Below are 19,410 nucleotides of genomic sequence, written 5' to 3' on the forward strand. Positions count from 1 at the left end.
TTATAGTGATTGTGTCATAATGTTGCTTTTAAATTTATCACAGGAGTTTGTATTTGTAATATAAACATGAAGTACTAAAACCATGTGGAATCTATCCATTTAAACCAATGATAGATATTTATAGTCAGATGTACTGTATGTAGTTTCTCTCAATGCTTTTTAATTTTAGCTGAACTTTAGGTCATGCAGCCAAAAGCATGTAATTACATTAATATTAAATTGAGGTTAATTAAAAGTCTACACTGTACTATAGAATATTAAAATGTAATCCTGTAAAATAAATGGAAAAGCTGGGAGGAATTACCTAATACTGATAATATCTGTGAAATCTTATTTTTCATTTATTTACCAGCGAGAGGTTGTTAACCTTATTGGCCAGATACATTTTCCAGCACATTAGAGTTTAGTAGAAAATCCTGTCAATTTTGATTACATTTGAAGTGACTGTATTGAACAATTGTGTTGTTATACGATAATAACTCTTAATTTAAAGTTATTCCTGCACTGAAAACAGTATTTCAAAATAAAAAAATAAAATTTACTTTCACTTTTTTTACACTTATATTGGTGACAATAGTCATTATTAATTACATATTTTAAATCAAAAAGACATTCTATCATTTGAATTCTTTTTGAAGGATGAATGATGGAGGAGTGGTCCAATAGCACAATGGTCAGCATTGCTACCTTGCATTGCTGGGGCCCTGTGTTCACTCCCCTGGGTATTATCGACATAGAAATTGTATTTTCTTCTCGTGTTTGTGTGGGTTCCCTCCAGATGCTCTGGTTTCCTCCCAATCCAGAAATATACCAATAGGTTAATTCGCTTCTGGTAAAACTGGCCATACTGTATGAGTGTGAATCCTGCCTTGCGCCCATTGCTTGTTGGCTTCCTGCGACCCTGTATTAGAACAATCAGTTAGAAAATGATTGGTTGGATGAGTAATTGCCCTGCGATGGACTGGCATCCCATCCAGAGTGTATCCTGCCTTGAGCCCCTTGCTTTTTAGGTTAGGCTCCGGCATCCCCTGCAACTTTTTATAGGATAGCGTGGATAGAAAATAGATGGATGGATGAGTAAAAATCAAAATGAGCATTATCAGTTTCATGTGAATTACACATACAGCTGAGCACCATCTTCAGTTACAGACTAAGTGACTGTGAAACAGGGCCTTCTGGGGAAGGAACATATCTCTGTTCATAGTGATACTTATCACTGTATTCTAAAATCACCATTCCTTTGTATTTGAATAAAAGAAGAAAGAAAGCAATTGTTCCATTTCATATCTCCTTGTTTTAAAACTGTTTCTATCACAGGAAACTCATAGTGCATACTAAGTGGAGCTGAAGTGGCAGTATTGCTCTTATACTGTAGTTTTTGTCACTTAACATTCATTTATTCATTTGTAAATGGAATTTTGTTCCATTTACATTGCATTGGATGGATATCCTATAGTGATAGGATAAGGAAATTTTAGTTTAGTTTTAGGGAATGTAGCTGATTTTACCTTAATACTGGTTTCTTATTTCAAAGTGTGATAAAAATAACAGTGGATTTCAAATAAAAAAGAAAGTGGTAAGTTTCCATTCCGTACTTTATAGATTTAAATGATTTTTGATTTTTTTGAATTCCTAATAAAACATTGTGCTTTTGTTCAAATTTATATAGTTAATGAAAATGTATTTCAGTGTTAAAAATTATAATTGTATTACAATTATAATTGTTTCACCCCCAAATGGTTATAACAATGGGTTTTACCATGTATGATTAATTAAAATTGCTTTGACTTGTGAGAAATCATTTTAAGAAAAAACAAGTCACGTGTTCAGGTCTTTATGGTTTTTATAACTGAAGGTGAAGAATAACTAATTTCAAATTGTATGTTCTGTTTATGTTTAATGCTTTGAAACATAGTAATACCAGGCAAGACCGGTGGCCCTTTATTCAGTGCTAAAATATCAATATACATTTCATCATGATGGAGTTGTCCTTTAAATCTCTGATCAATTGTATCATTTTTAACATATGATAGATTTGATTTTGTGGAGATTGAACACTTAGAACCTCAAGACTTTGATTTATGTGGACCTTATGTTACAATTACAGGCCTACAGCAATAGCCACCTTCAAGAAGATGTATTGATTTATGAAATCTCTTAATATAAAATGTTTAACTTGGCTCCAAATCATTGAAAAAATACAATATTTTTCACCCTGAAGGAAACTTGCCACATGATTTTGTGAAATAAACAGTACAGAAAAATACTATTAATAGTGCAGTACAGCATTGCCAGTGAGAGTATGTGTGAATTGCTGTCTCTGCTGTAGGCAGTATTGGGCAAAGTGTTTGAAAAACGCCAATACACTGACAGTTCATGTCAAGGTACGCATGTTGTCTTTATCCCTTCCTTGCTGGTACAAGTGTACAAAATGTTGACAGCTAGAAACAAAATCTCCATCAGCTATGGACCAGAGTATATCTTTCTAGGCAGCAGAGAGATTGATGGAGTGTTTTATTGACTGATGAATGCCAGACTAGTCAGACTTGATGGAAGAGCCCTGATGGTCTGGAGACCTCATAGAGAATCACGTTTAAAACAAGAATTAATTTGATGGAGATTGAGGGCCACCTAACTGCTCATAGAAATGTTCAGAAAGTGAGTTAAAAGGGGTGGTGTGGTGGCTCTATGGCTAAGGATCTGCACCTGTGGCTGGAAACTTGAAATTATTTCTTGAAGTTGTGCCATTATTTTACTGAAATATTTATACTTCAAGTTTGGGTTACAGTAACACAAACATTTAGATCAGATAAGATCACTTTATTGGCCGTATACAATTTCTTGTATTAGGAAATTGTCTTTTCGCATACCCCAACTTGCTCTCCATGAGACACACAGACAGGGAGAGAAGCTTGGGGTCAGAGCGTAGGGTCAGCCATTTATACTATGTCCTTGGAGCAGTTGGGGTTAAGGGCCTTGCTCAGTGGCCCAAAGGGGTAGGATTCCTCTAACGGCTTGGGATACAAACAGGCAGCCTTCCAGCCACAGAGCCACCGCACCACCCAGATTCTTTTTTATACTAGATAAATAGAATCTAGATAAACTAGATTCTGTTTATCTAGTATAGAACCACCTATTAGAAGATTGCTTGTTGTGGTACCCCAACCCCCAAGTATATCATAATATCTATGTGTAGAATATTTGATTAGATTCCACAGACCTGAGTGTTGCATTTCATGTAGATATGAAGCTCAAAAATAGTTTGAAAAATGCCTCCTGCCAATCAAATGCTCTGTAGGATATAACTATGCAACTTTTCGTCATCGTCCAGCACCCTTCCATCAACCCCAGTGTCACCATCAATGCAGAGGCTCTTTGAATTATCTCACCCACATGGCCTGGCTGTCATCCCTCAAAATGAGCAGGCTGCATCTTCTTTTCACCCTAGTTCTTTTTGTCATGTCTTGGGCAAGACCGATTCATATTCTGCCTGTTCAAAGTGAGGATGCCTCTCAATTCAACCGACGATTTTCCAAACAGTCACTTGATCCTTATTGGTCTAATCTAGACCCTTTTTAAGGCAATTTAACCTGCTGTGTTGCTGCGTGGATATTGAGCTCACTAGCATCTATGAAACCATTTGTTTAGCTGCTCACTTAAATCTTCCTTTTGCTTTTTTTCTTATGAATTGTGCAACAACTCAGAAGAATATTCCAACCTTGCCTCATCTTATATTTCTTTCTCCAGTTTTTCCAAATTTTTTTCTCACTGCATTATTCTAGGCTCCAGCTTGCCAATCCCTTTCTCCTTGATTTTTCACTTGCGAGTCTTGCCTCCTAAAGCAGTCTCTCCTCAGCAACATCGCTCCATCTCATTTTCACGGTGAAATCCTTTTTAGGAGTCATTCAGCCCATTTTTCTTTTTTTGCTTCCCTTCCTGCATTGCCTTTCTCACTAATCATCGTTGGACAAAGACCATTTACAATTTGTTAATTAATTGTGAAATTACATTTTCACAGATGACATCTATTTTACTTAATTATATGTGTGTATTGTAAATGTGATACTGTAACTTCTAATGAAAATGTATACAGGTACATCATACCTCATATATAGTTGCCTTTTATTTTTTACTAGAATTATCAGCTAAAACAAGCCAAAATATTTACAAGAAAAAAAATATTTTTCAAGGTATGCGTCTTTACTCACTGCTGATAAGTAACCATGTTAGTGCTAGTTGGCATTCTGAAATTTAGAGTAGTAGCCGAAATGTGTGTCATAACTTAATGGTTTGCATATACATTCAGAAGGTACTGCCCTTACCATGTAAGTCACATTAGCATATTTTTAAGGCAAATAAACCATGTCCTTGCATCGTTCCAATGGCTGCTAAAGAGCTTTGGATAGGATAGAGCTGTCATGAATGAGTGCACCATAGTAATGTATTGCTCGTATTTTTATAATTTCACAGTATATTGACTGAATGATTACTATGTTGCACTCAGGGAAACTCCTGAGTGGCTCAACTAGTAAAGGCTTTTTTCCTACGTGTAGATAGTGCTCTTGGATCCAATTGTCACAAGTCTGAGTGAATTCTTCTCCTCTCATTCTCCAAGATGAAATATACATTTGCCTCAGTGCTGACAGATGTTGAGCTGTGATTAGTCATCCAAGACTCTCTCAGTCCCAACAAAGCAGAAATTACTGCATCCTTTCTCGAGGGACATGCCACTAATCTAATTGACACTAAACATCCTGTACATTATTGTAGACATTGTGTCATGTCAGAACATGAATGACTCAATTGCTGGGTGGTTCAGAAGAGCCTGTATATCCGTTCTCACTCTTCCTGTTTGGTAGAGAGGTAAATGTTGTGAGCAAGAAACAAATGTTAATCCAAATTTATCCGGCCCTTGCAAGACTTTTCCCAGTCTATTATATGACTCCAGGAGCAGCAGGAACTCCAATTTCAATGAGCCCTTGGCTCCAGTCGCATCATACAACAACTGAGTATTAACGTCTTCCCCTCCCCTCTGGAGTAAAACTAATTAGACTGCCAAGTGTACACGGATATCACCGTGAATCTAGTAATAGAAAAAATGCTATAGTCTTGCTAGTAATACTGTACGTAACTGTGGCGAAGGCAAGTTTTATCGTGGCTGAAGAAATAGCTAAATCAGGGAGACCATTCTGTCAGTGCGATTTTCTAAAGCGGTGCCGGTTAAAAGTCAGTGAAGTAGTGTGTCCAGAGACAGGGTCTGCTTTTGCAAACATCAGTCTCACTAGAATAAAGACGACTACTCGAGTGGACGAGATTACTAACGATCTACAAGAGCAGCTTTCAGAGAAAGCCACCAGTTTATTGCATATTCACTTGTCGTTCGTTGCCATTCAGGATTTTATGCAAAGATTAGACTTTCTTCCATCAAAGAAAATAGCTCAGGTTTCTGGCTTGGCAAAGCAACAGTAGGGTAACTGTTTGTGATGTAGACCTATCCTTACTTGTGTTTGTTTTTATTTCAATTCACATATTTTATTTCAATTAATTTTGTGCAATATACAGTAGTTACATTGCCAAAAAATGACCTAAAATGTTTGATCTTATTTTTATCTTGAATCAATTTTCTTTTGCTCAATCATATTCTTAAATAGAGGAATACTGACGCAATATTCTGCTTGTATAGGCTACATTAGCTTGCATATTTGGAAAAATGTATAATAAAACTCTAATCAGTATTTATCTCTGCACGTGTGGTCCGCGATATGATTAAATGTTTTTAGTTTGGCCCCCTTAAAAATTTGTTTGATACTCCTGTTCTAAAACAAAATATTGCTGGTATACACATTTCTTTCCATTTGTCCTTAAAGATATAGTTTCTTATCAAATTTATATTGTGACATTTAGGAGGTGCTATTTCCCTGTGTTAATGTAAAAAAACAAAATTAATAAATGCCACTCACAAATCTAAAAGTACTGTAAATTATTTTGTCTTTGTCTCTTCATGTCTGAGCTAGTAGTCAAAATATACAAAAAAGGCCTGGGCAGGACATGCATTATTGAAAAACTCAGGTTTTGGTTTCTGTTTCATTACACATTGAGTACAACAAAAGGGGTATGGGGAGTGTTCTTTTAAGACTGAGCTTTTATGTGAATGTAAACTAAGAAGGTTAGTCCTTGCAAAAGACATTTAGTGAGTGAAATGCTTTTCACTATAACAATATAGTTGTTTACCCTCACAACCTGTTTTATGTTTTATTAATTCAAAATCAGATATTGTTTAATAATTGTCCAACAAGGTAATACCTGTCGGCATCAAACATAAAAGTAGAAATTTGGAAATAACATTGAGCTTTTAGGGGGAAATGAAGAGTAAATCAAGTTCTTATAAGCCTTTAGGGTGATAACCTGCCTGGGGTAGGAATCTACAGAGAAAATTTGTGAGAAATGTATAGTGAGTATAACACAAAGTAAAATGCAAAAAGAGACCAAGATAAAACAGCAAGCACTTATTGTAAATGTCAAGGGTGTTTGTCTTACAAAAATGTAGGAAATAAAAGCTATCACATTAGCATGTGACTGTGATATAATTGGAGCTACAGAAGCATACTTCCTTGCTTATGCATAGCATTCTTCATTCCAAAGGAGTCCAGGGCTTTTTTTCACATAGTTGTGGACCTACTTCATCAACAGAAGTCCAACACCCACCTAGGGGATGTGTGGCAACCAGCAGGTAGAGAATAATAATAATAATTAATTCTTGCTTAGATTTGTATAGTGCTTTTCTGGACACTCCACTCAAAGCGCTTTGCAGGTAATGGGGACTCCCCTCCACCACCATCAATGTGCAGCATCCACCTGGATGATGGTGAGAAGTGAAAACAGGTTCATTAATTGAATTAGGTACTGTAAGTATTATGGTTTTTGTCAAACCTAAAATATTAGTCTACATACTGTTGCAGCTTTAGTTAACTGAGAAGTGTCTCTTAGATTTTAGATAAAGTTTGTGACACTTGACAGAGTAAACACTTCTAGCTTCAAAGCAGAGAGGATGTTTGTTGAGATTTGGGGTTCCCCTGATCAGAAACCATTATAACGTTCACCCTGGTATACCCAGGTAAGATGTGGGTTAATAAGCAGGGTGGATTAATAAGTGGGTTAATAAGTTAATAGCAGCACAGAGACATACAACTTAATAGCACAGATACAGTATGTTTTTAGAATTAAAATATAAAATAAATGTATCTGTTTTCTGATGACTACAGGGCTGAACCTGGATGTGTGGATGTTTTCCATTATTATTATAGACATATTACACTATTATTAACTTCTTTTTCCAATCATCATTTACATTTGCTATTATAATACTGAAAGAACCATAATTATTTATTATAGCTTCCATTACTGTATTACTTTCAAAATTTCTCTTGGCTTTTTAAAAAATCTTTAAACACTTTCCTACAAAGAGTCAAATATATTTGAGTGAAATCTGGGTTTATTTTTTCATCACTGCTGAAGCAGAATTTGTTTCAGTATTTATTGTAATGATTGATTGGTTTATTTAAGGCATTTGTCCTTAATGATTGCTCAAATTTTGATTTAAATGCTAACTTCTGAAAGAGCCTGCTAGTGATTGAACACTTTAATTTTCTTTTGGTGCTTTAGCTTTTCTGACTGTCTCTGTGCAGGCTAGCTGCACTTAAATGAAATATATTTGATTTTACATGGGACTTCCCTGATGAGAACAAAGGCTATAATATTTTGATTACATTCAGACAATGTATTTCTGCATTGTTTTGTGATGATCTGCCATATGATCAGTACAACAAACTCCCTTTCTTATTAAGTGTAACTCACTATTTTACTTTTTTTCATACTGACAGCCACAGACAAAAGTACTTGAGCAGTTACGATAAAGGGATCAAAATAGTGATTTCTACAAACTCCAATTTTGTATAGTAGAATTTGATTGCTAGCTTATTATATGTGATTGTCTGCCTTTGAAATATCCAGATTTCCTGATTTTTTACACAGTGCCTGAATGCAAGTACTGGGAGATACTGAAAATGTGCAAAAACTTGAAAAGCATTCAGTAATTTGACAGAGTGGGGAGAATATAAATATGAGCTTCACAACAGTATCCTAGGGGACCCTGTCTTCTAGAGGGTAAAAGGATAGGTCAGTTTCCATGGCTACACAATATGTTGCCTTTCTAATGCAGGGCTTTCATTTTGTTACTGAAATCAAACTTTGTTTTGTGGTCATATTTATTGTGACATGAGTCCAGCAATATTCAGAAATTCATACAAATAGTATTGGAAAAAGATCTAAAGTTTCATTTAAAATATACATGCATCCTTAAAGAAAATATTGCTATGATGGACTAATTGTGATTACATCTGTGTATCATTTGCTTTTCAATAAAACTTTCACAAGTATTTTCACTATTATTAATACTTTATACATCTAATTTAGTCATGTTTCTAGCCATGAAGCCCTTAAATATATAAATTGTTTCCTTTTGGCAAGGCCTTTAATACAAACAGCATAATATTAATATTGGCAAGAGTTATCTCAGTACTATTTATTTTGAATGCATTTGTAAGATATATAAATATTTCTGAAATCGCATTATCATTTGTGTTGCTTTTATTTTATAAAACTTCTTAATTTGGTGTAAGAGTGCATACATTCTCATAAAAAACTCATTATTGTGAAATATCTAAATAAATGTTTGTTCTATTACTCATTGGGATCACTTTAAATTAACCAGATTTGAACATTGTGCTATCACTGGATTACTCACATTTATCAAATCATTTAAAATAACTGTCTGTGTAACAAGGAACACATTTTTGCTTACAAATTCAATAAATATCGGTATATCTAGTGTATATACTTTTTAAATGCAAGCTGTATATTAATATAAATCTGATATTATATATTATTGTTTGTGTTAATATGCATTCATAAATAGCCATACTATTTCCAAATGTGTGGAAAGTACTTTGGAAATTAAGGCCTAGATTACAATTGCTTCCATCCTTGACACAGTAACAAGATAAACAATTTCACAGGAGCAGCTGATTATTATATCATCTCAATATTTTATCATAGAAAAAAGTAGTATTACAAACAAAAAGCTTCTCTCACCTGATGCAATAGTGCCATGGATGGTCAGGAGTACTCACAAGGCAATCCTTGATTTGGCAAAAAAGCTCCAGTATGTTCTCTCTATACAGTATACAGTATATTGGCACAATGTTGTACTCAGGTACCTGACCACAGACTCCCATAAACACATAAAAAATGTCTTAGGGTCAAAAAGTGCAGTTTATTTGCCAGAGTGAATAAAATCATAAACTAGAATAAAACCTGGCCCTTTTCTGGGCTCCTGGCTAGCACCTTATGTGCTGCCCCAAACTAATAATAAGATACTTACCACCTTCTATACAAACTCTGTATCCAGGAGTCTTCTATCTCAGTACAGCTGTTTTTTCTCTCACAATCAGCATCTTCTTATCCTCTAGCACTTGATGATCTCCCAGCTGGGTTTGGCCATCCCTTGTACCACTCACACAATGTGATGCCGCTTCTTTCTTCCTGGTCTGGCAATTGTCTTATATAGGTTGGGTAATTGAACCCAGCTACTTCCCTGCCTATAGATGATTGACAGCAGGCATTGAATGGCTCACAGCTCAGGTTGGCAATTTTACTAACGGCATGGGCAATCAAGAGTGAAGCAATTTGGGGGAAAGCACCAACTTTCCTGGATCCTGTCTGTGTTGGCATCACAATATTTTACTTATTTATTTTTTTCTTTTACAAATGCAATGATTTAGTTTTTAGTGTGTTTATGCAAGCAGTGATCTTTGATGGCCTCCTTTTCAACAGTCTTCACATGCTTGCTCATGGCCAGGTCAAGCGTGTCTGTTAGGTTGATCTGCCTGAAGGAAGTTTCCATTATGCAGGTTATAGAGGTTTTCCAAATGTCTGCAGAATACCTGATTAGGTTCAGCCAAGGAGGTGTTCATCTTGATCTTTCTGCTCATTATTTTTCTCTCACACCTTTTGCAATCTTCACTTGATCATCTCTTCCCTTTATTCTTCTTTTTATCCACTTTTCCATCATTGGGCCATCTACTCAATACATCTTCAAGAGCGCCAATGTCATTTCTCATCTCTTTCCCTGATTCCATCCAGTGCTTTCTGTAGTTCAAGTATCTTTGTTCACTACCTTTGTTGGCCTACATTCTTTATTCCTCTGAGTGTCCCAATTGTTGTAAAAATGCCCCCCCTTATGTTTCTTTTTGCTCCCTATTGCATCCTATATAGCACAGTGTCAGTCCTTGCATTTCCACGCAAGGGCCTGATTAACCTGTCTGTGATCCTGGAATTCTGCCTACAGCAGAAATTGGTTACAGCAAGGGTATTTGAAAAGTGTTCTTAAATCTTAATACATTAATTCAATAATGTATTAAGAAGGTTTACGGGTTATTGGAAAAAGAACAAAAAGGGTCATTTTTGTTCTCCCTATGGCAGAGCTTCATTTACTGTAAAATTGAAAGCTCGAATAATATCTGATGAAGTAGGAAAATCATACAACCAGTAAAAAAATCAATCAAACTATTGTATTATGAAATGGAATATTAATGGTCTTATTCATTACCAAGTAGTGTTCAGATAATAGTTACAGTAACAGGTTTTCTTGCCACTATTAATCTGACTCATTTTTGGAGCAGTTTTACTGAATGGTGCAATTTACAAAATAAGCTGCAAGAACTGTCTGAAAGAAAAGTTTCAGATGGGAGCAAATTACCACTCATCCTAAAGTTCACTTGGGAACCAAAATCCAGCAGTGAATGTAAAAATTGTCTAAGTAGTGTTGGAATGTTAACCCTAACCCTAGCTTGGGTTTCAACTAAGAAATTCTGCAATACTGTAGATCTCTGAAGACCTCCATTCATCAGATTTCAAAATGTTCTTCAAACCAACATATATGAGTCTAAAAGAATCAAACCTTTGAAAAATGCTCTTGAAAACATATCTTCTGAAAATGAACTTATTTAGGCAACTTTTCAATCAGCTGAAAAATGCTGTAAAGTGGTATTGAAAGGAGAATGCTATTCAAGCCAGTGACAGGTTTGGATCACAAGTACCATGAAATGTTGACTCCAGTTATCCATCTAGTTGCACGTTAAATGACAAAATTAAGAGTTCATCCAGTAGAACAGGTTTTCTTACCACTATTCATCTGACTCATTTTTGGAGCAGTGTTACTGAATGGTGTAATTTACAAAATGAGCTGTGAGAAGTGTCCGAAAAAAATGTTTCAGATAGGAGCAAATTACCACTCATCCTGAAATTCAGTTGGGAACCATATTCCAGCAGTGAGTGTAAGAATTGTCTAAGTGCTGGAATGTTAACCCTAACCCTAGCTTGGGTTTCAACTGAGAAATTCTGCAATACTGTAGATCTCTGAAGACCTCCATTCATCAGATTTCAAAATGTTCTTCAAACCAACATATATGAGTCTAAAAGAATCAAATCCTTTGAAAAATGCTCTTGAAAACGTATCTTCTGAAAAAAGGAACTTTTCAATCAGCTGAAAAATGCTGTAAAAATGGTAGTGAAACAAGTGTCCTGTGTAGGCAGTGCCGTCTCAACAGGGACGGCATTTAAGACATTAATATTTGGTGGAAGAACTTCCAGCAGACACAAGTCTTTTTAGCTAAGTCTTTACTAACTTTGCACCTTACACTTCATGCTCATTCTTCTTGGCAAATTTGCTGAAGTCTTTCCCACCTTCCACAGATTCACAATCTTTCAAGTCTGGATTTTGACAGGACCATTTGAGGACATTCACTTTCTTATTCATAAGCCACTCCAGTGTAGCTCTGACCTTGTGGTTTGGATCATTGTCTGCTGATTGTGGATATTTGCTAGTTTTATTTCTTCGACAAACTGAAATGTTTTTTTCCTGCAGTATATGTGTGGAATTTTTCCTTCGTATTTTAACAAGCTTTCTAGTCCCTGCTTAGGAGCATCATTCCCACACTGATGTCAATGTCACCACCATTTTCTTCATTCACAAGTAGGGCACAAGTTCTCAGGTGAGACACAAAAAGCAGTAGAAAGGCGGGGTTGTTATCCTTTCTGAGATGGCCCAGTGTATGGAAGAGGTCAGAGTTGGTTGCTGTCTACAGCAGTCTTTTCCTTGTGATTATGTCAGTGTATTCATAACCTGCCAAGTAGGAATATGGCTGTGGCAACAGCAGCAAAGTTACTCTACTGCCCTGAGGCTGGGATTGTGGAGGTTTAAGATACAGCCCTGAAGCTGGATCAGCAGTATTTCAGCCTATGCTGTGTGATGATCTTGCAAAGCATTAGCTCAGACTCCTTATGTGCTCTATTTCTATGGGCTGGAGCAGGATACATAGCTAATGCCTGCTGCTGTGATTGTAGGTTTCCAGTCTCCAGTGAGATGGGAGTTGCTATTTTAAAAACGGGAAAAGCTTTGAAAGATCCCAGGAGTTCTCAGGGAAAGCAACACCCACGAGGACATGGACCCTGACAACATCACTCATGTAAATGCTTTGAAACAGGCAATATTTGTGGAGTGACTGGGATATTGTTACATCATGGACATTTTATCTTATTTCAGCTCTTGAACTCATTAGCTCTTTCACGATTGTTGGTCTCACAGTGGCATCCCTAACTAGTTTCTTCCTTACTCCACAAATATTGCCAGAGTCTCAGTTTGGAGAGATGGCCTGATCTACAGGTAGGTGATATCTGTAGTGTATGATGCATCTTCCATTTCTTCATGATGGGATAGTCTGTTTTTTATCTTTTTAGTTCTTTTATATTGTTTTTTTGTTTTAGGTGCAGTCAGGTTTTCTTTCACTGGCAGCACTGGAAGTTTTTATTTACTGTTTTGTTTGGATAACATGGGAATATACTAGTGTCACTGCTCACCTATCATGAACAGGGAATTCATTTGATGTCTTCAATACAGTAGGGCAGGCATGGATTGGAATTGAGGGAATTATTCTTAATTCCTTGTCTGATAAGTCTTTTATATCTTCAACACTTGTGTCTTGTTACTTTCCACTCCAGCAAGTGTGAAAGTATGAAGTTTTGCTTTTGTCGATATATACTGAACTGTCAACATATGTTAAGTTGCAAGCCATAAGTGCGATATGTTCCTGGCAGAATTACAAAAACAATGAGGAACTTGCTTGACTGCTTCCTCACATGCACAGCCATTGTCAAATCCCTTTTATAGACATTTTTACAGCAGAATATAAGTAATCCACCCATTGTGGGAGTAACTGTTTAACTTGTTTTGCGGTATAATTTAGTAAACTGACATTTCTACACTTTAATACTGTATATATATATAGATGTAGAATGAAGAATAAGTGAAACATCTTTCATGAAATTATACAAACTAAATACACTTATCAAAGAGCAGGTATGATTATATCTATGTACTTTAGAACTTTGTTTAATCCCATAGATGCTGTGAATTGACCTACTGTACGTGGCAGATCTGGTGAGATTTGTAATGCAAAACATATCTTTTTCTAATGCACAATGCAAAGTTTTGTCTAAGAATTATTCATGAAATAATCATATTAAGGATCTTTCTCACACATAACCAGGAACCTTATGTATGTAAATTGAAATGAATACTTCCAAAGCTGGTAAGCCTGTGTGAGAAAGCAGAAATCCCTAAGGTTTTAAGTCTCTAAATTACCATTTCTGTTCATATTTTTAATTTAGATGTTGATTAACAAAGCAGTATCTGATTGCCGGAAGTTATCTGAAGCCATTAGCTGGATGATGTACTGGAAATTCGGTATAATACAATATAATAATTATATAAAATATAATTATATTATATAATAATTATAATACAATATAATTTATTACAATAGGTTGTTTTGTACTTGCTGAAGAGCTCTTATCAATACCTGATTTTTGTGTTCACTGAATGTTTGTTAGATGCTTTGTTTAAGTAACATCTGTTCAGTATTGTATTGGATTTTATTGTAGTACCAGTGTCACATTTAATTATAACTAACTTAATCTGACTATAAATACCTTCCATTAAATCACAAATGTCACTTACGCATTAATTGCAATTCAATTTCTTACTGAGTGCTCTGGTTTGTTTAAGTGGTACAAGAGATTGTTTCCATGGTTACAAGTAGCATTGATTTAGTTTTCCTTTCATTGCCATGGAAACTCTCTACTATTATTTTTTCCGGTTTACAGCATCAGTCACAAAGTCATTTGAAGACATTTGTGAGATAGTGATAAATTACAATTTTTCTGCCACATGCCATGGAGAAACAGTCCTGAGGCTTCAATACCTCTATTCCTCCAGTAGTGCAAACTCAATCACGTGTTTTGTAATATTCACAGTGTAGTACCAGCTCCACCAATAAAGTGTAATCACACCTCAAATTATTATGGCATTTTCTGTTATCAGTTGTAATAAACATTATTTTCTTAGAGCCTCACCTTAATTATGCTGATACCCCTTTTAATTACATTGGTTTCTTTCTTTCAGTTATTTCCTTAATGTTAGCCTGTTTTTATAGTGTCCACCTCATATAAGGCTTTTTCACCTCAGTGGTCAGGGAAGGGGAGTAGAATGGAATCATTGTATGTTCCTATGTTGCCCTGGGGAGGCCTTCTAAGAGGAAACCCCTAAAACCCTCGATAATTTTGAATTAAAATATTGTTGCATTGGTTGTATTGCCACAGTTTAGATACATCCAAACTTTGGATTATATAGGACTTCTTCAGATCTTCTGGAAAGTAATTTTGGTGTACAAACCAGCACTATTACCCAAAACAATTGTCTTGGTTAACTTGCCATGCATCCTTGAAGGAAAGGATGATAACAGTTTAGGATTACAGAACACCTACAGTAGATTTAGGGACTCGCAGTCTTTATAAAATTTAAAGATTGCCTCTTGCATTTTGCTCAGTATGCAATTATTGTTAGTTTGTTTTGCTTTTTAATTTTCTGCCTCCTCATGACACTGACATTATACTGTGCCAAAGAAACCACATTATATGCTTTTTTAGTTTTCATTTCTAATAACAGCTTTGTCTCCTGTTTATGATTATACTATTAAATTGTGGTAGAAACAAAGATTTACCACTTGGTTGCACAAGGTATAATTCTGATTGATGGAGGATTTTTATTCAAATAGTTATATTTACTAAAGTTGTTTTCAGAATTTCTGTATTTAGAAACAATTATTAAAACATGCTGTCCAATTATAACATATGCAAATCCCTCAGTAGTAGAGAACACTTACTGCCTGAGAGTTTCACATTTCTCTATTTCTAAAAGGCACTCATCTTGGCGTGCTCTCTCTTCCTCCTACTGTTTGCCATTTCGTTCTGAGATCATTGATATGACATGTTTGTCACTATCAAGATTTTAAAAAATGTGTTAAAAAAGAATTTCCTCTTCTGTTTTTGACGATATTGTTGAATCACTCACTTTCTTACTCTTCTTTAACTCTTACTCTCTTTTCACTGATTTTTAGTATGGTTTTGGAATATAAAAACAAATGGTATACGTTTTCACTGCTTCCTTTGAATACCTCAAATATGGCTCTACTAATCTGATGCTTATAAATATATATTGAAATTTACTCATCCTTTGTCCATTTTTCCATGCACAAGTTTCTCAAACATTCACATTTACAAATACTTGTGGATACTTCAAAACAAATTATTGTATGTATTGTACATTTTTATTATATATATGACAATATCACCATCCAATCCCAATTACAATAAGAAACAAAAACAACTTACAAAAACAGTACATATAAAATATACGGGAGAGCTTAGTGACATGCTGTGACCTAGAGAAATCTTAATTTCATGCAATTACTTTTATATTTCTGTTAACTTAGGGGAGGTACAGTTTTACACTTTTGGTTAAGAGTTACTGTACACTAACTGTACACTAATTTGTCCCATGGTCCTTCTACATTGTCAATACGCACCTTCAATCTTTCTTGAGCTTCAGTCTCAACAAAAAGGTAATCATTCCATCAGATAAATTGATTTTATTAGTAACAACCACTGCCCATAGGTTAGAATTATTTTAAAGACAACAAGTGTCTTTTTTGCAGCTGCTACTAGAATTTGTAACAAGCCTATTTGTTGTATGAATAATGTTGTTTTATCCAATTGTCATCATCAAATTTTCATCCATTGCTGGTTTAATCATTGTTATAGTTATGGGGTCTCTTTACAATTCTATATCTATAACGTTATTTTAAGTACAATTAACCATTTTTAAGATACTTAAGATGCATCTACACTGTCACTGCTTGTAATTGAGCAGATAGCAGTAGTATTGAAATTAATGTAGATCTAGGCCTCAATGCAACTTGTTCACTTGTACTCTGGGTTGTCTACCTTACCAAATGAGCCTACTGTAGATTTAAGTCTATCCACCAGTGTAAACATTGATTTTGGAGGAGTGATATCTAAATGAGTAACAAATGTTTTGGTAGTTTATTTTCCAAGGACAGTGTGTACTCATCAAGAAAAGTGCCAGTATTGGCCAACCACTCAAATCTTCTTTTAAGTGCCCTGTCAAATTAGTATAGGTGGCTTCATATTTTATTGATGCCAGTAGGTATTACTGTCCTCAAGTAAGTAATGCCATTTAAAAGGAAAGTGGACTTTATATGGGGTGTGATCGGCTTATTTATGGCCAGTGCTTCAGTTATCTATGTTTACCTTATACCCCCAGTGAAAAACAAATGTTTTAAGCAGCAGCATTAGTTTACGAACTGAATTTGAGAAATGATATATATATATAATATGTCATTAGCATACAGTGATAGTTTATACTCTTCTCCACTGACCCACACTCCAGTGATATCTTTGCTATCTCTTATTAGTCAGGCAAGGGGTTCTGTACTAAGAGCAAGCAATAGTGGGGAAAGGGGAGAGCCCTGCCTAGTGCCCGTCTCCAACTGGAAAGATTGTGAGAGATTCCCATTAACCCAAACCATTACTTGTGGGGCTGGGAACAGGCAACCCATGCCCTTTATAAAATTTGGGCCAAATCCATATTTTTCTAATGTTTTATGAAGATACCTTTTCAGCATCCAAAGATAATGCCATACATGATATCAACTGGGTTTTTGTGCGAAACATAACATTCAAAAGCCTATGGATATTGATGGAGAGATGGAGTCTTACAGTACTGCATATCCTGTCTGATCTGTGAGTATAGGTTTTTCTATGATTTACATTATTCCTTGCTAATATGATGGTAATTATCTTACAGTCTGTGTTGGGTAGGGCAATAGGCCTGTAGGATGCAAGGTTTGTTGGATCTTTACCTTCCTTGTGGGTAACTGAAATTATGGACTCTCGCAGTTAACCTTGGTATTATGCATATGTATACAGAAGGTTTTTCTTATAATAGACTAATACATATTATAGCTTTTGTATCTGAAAAAACATATCAACAAATTGGAGAGAAAACATAATAAATCAATTAACTCCTGACTGTAAGCCAATTAAGCAAAACAAAGAGAGAACTAGAGACTGTACTTGCAGGAAAATTGAACAAAACTAGTGCATCATAAAAGTAAGATATTACGAACATGGAAGTAATGTCAGCCAACTACCAGCATTAAGACTTAAAAAACAAAGTGGACTGAGAGTTGTATAAAAGAATCAAACATTATAACTCATATAAACTGTTTATATGTAAATCCCATTAAATATTAGAGACCTTTGCTATATTTATCAGAAACTTTATTAAATAGATTAATGTACAGAATTAGACAACATAGACTATGAAATATTTATATACATTAGGTGCTGCCTCCTCTAAAGCAATGGCTGAATGTATTACAAAAGAAGAAACTGAACAAGCCATAAAAAATCTATACAAAAGTCCTGGTTCAGATAGCTCTCCGAATAAATTGTATAACCTCTGTACAGATTTAATTAGTTCATTACAGGACACTACTTTATAAAAATTAATGTACACCTCCAGATATTTGTTTTTGTTTGATGCATTCATTGCTCCCTCCTTTGTGCATTTGCCAATTGAACTTGGCAACACAGTATATACTGTACATTGGAAGAGGAACTAAAATTGTGTCTAATACGAGACAATGCATCATGAGGAATCACAGATTCCTACTAAAGTTCAAACTGTTTTTGTTGATATGTATTAAATTGCAGTTGGATTTGAAAATGTAGTAATTCCTTAAGGATTAAATTAATTTATTTTATTTTAGAATAATAAAATATGATGTGGTTGTATTTAGTATCTGATCAAAGAGTAGTATATACTTTCTAGGTGTCTCCCCTTGCATAAAATACAATACAAAGGCACTGTAAATGGGACTGGTGTACCCACCTATAGAGATTCTCAAATAAATAATTGGCAATCACTGGAATAGGTACAAAGGTCTGTTGGACATTATCCCTTGAGATACTGTTTAGAATAATTTGATGTTGCCCTTTAAAATCTTTAGCCTTATATTGATCCAATTTGCCTACAGAAATTGTCTACTCTGAGATGTATCTCACAGATACTCCCACATGCCCTCAGAGAATAACAGGTTTGTTTTTGTCCACATGAGGTGGGAGTGCTCTTCTATTTTGAAGGAACATATATTCCTTGTTCCTGCTCTAATTTGTTGAATCATGACTTGTCTGTGCAGCAGATGTAGCGTTGGCTGCTGAGCCATTTTGCTGTGAAAAGGATTGTTGTTCAGTATTTGCAGCCGCCACATTCTCTTTCCTGTAATCAGGGGGCACATTCTTTTCTTTATGTTATACTTTATAAAAGTCTCTATATTTCACAGCCCCTGGGACCAGAAAAAGGCCTGTTAGAGGCTTTAGTGTGACAGCGGATGCTAGACTTGCAACCCATTCCAGGAATCCCAATCAGATACTACTATCTGATTGTGATTCCTAGTGGCATCAGTTTATGAGGAGGAAAGGAGGTGTGCGACAGAGGACAGGATGTCACTAGACATGAGTAGCACAGGAAAATCACACAAATACATACATTCAACTGGCCAGTTGCTAGCTAACCCCTGAGGGTGCACACTCGGGGCTTGGCTGATTACTTCACTTGTTAATTTGAGGCATAGTGGCACCCAGATATATACCCATATAAGTATACATGTTGATTGTATTGTCCGTTTTTAAGCTGCGATCGTGTGAATGGAGAGCGCTCTCAATTTTTATGTTACTTACTGTAATAACTGTTTGTTGGCTGTTCGAAACTTCCTGGTTCTGTCGTGGTGTCAGCCTATGGTGGCTCCAAAGGTCCAACCCTAACCCCCACTTCTAAAGGGCATATTTACAGTGTGTAAAGGAAAACCAAAG

This window comes from Lepisosteus oculatus, chromosome 3 (genome assembly GCF_040954835.1).
Source record: "Lepisosteus oculatus isolate fLepOcu1 chromosome 3, fLepOcu1.hap2, whole genome shotgun sequence".
In the NCBI taxonomy this organism is placed as follows: domain Eukaryota; kingdom Metazoa; phylum Chordata; class Actinopteri; order Semionotiformes; family Lepisosteidae; genus Lepisosteus; species Lepisosteus oculatus.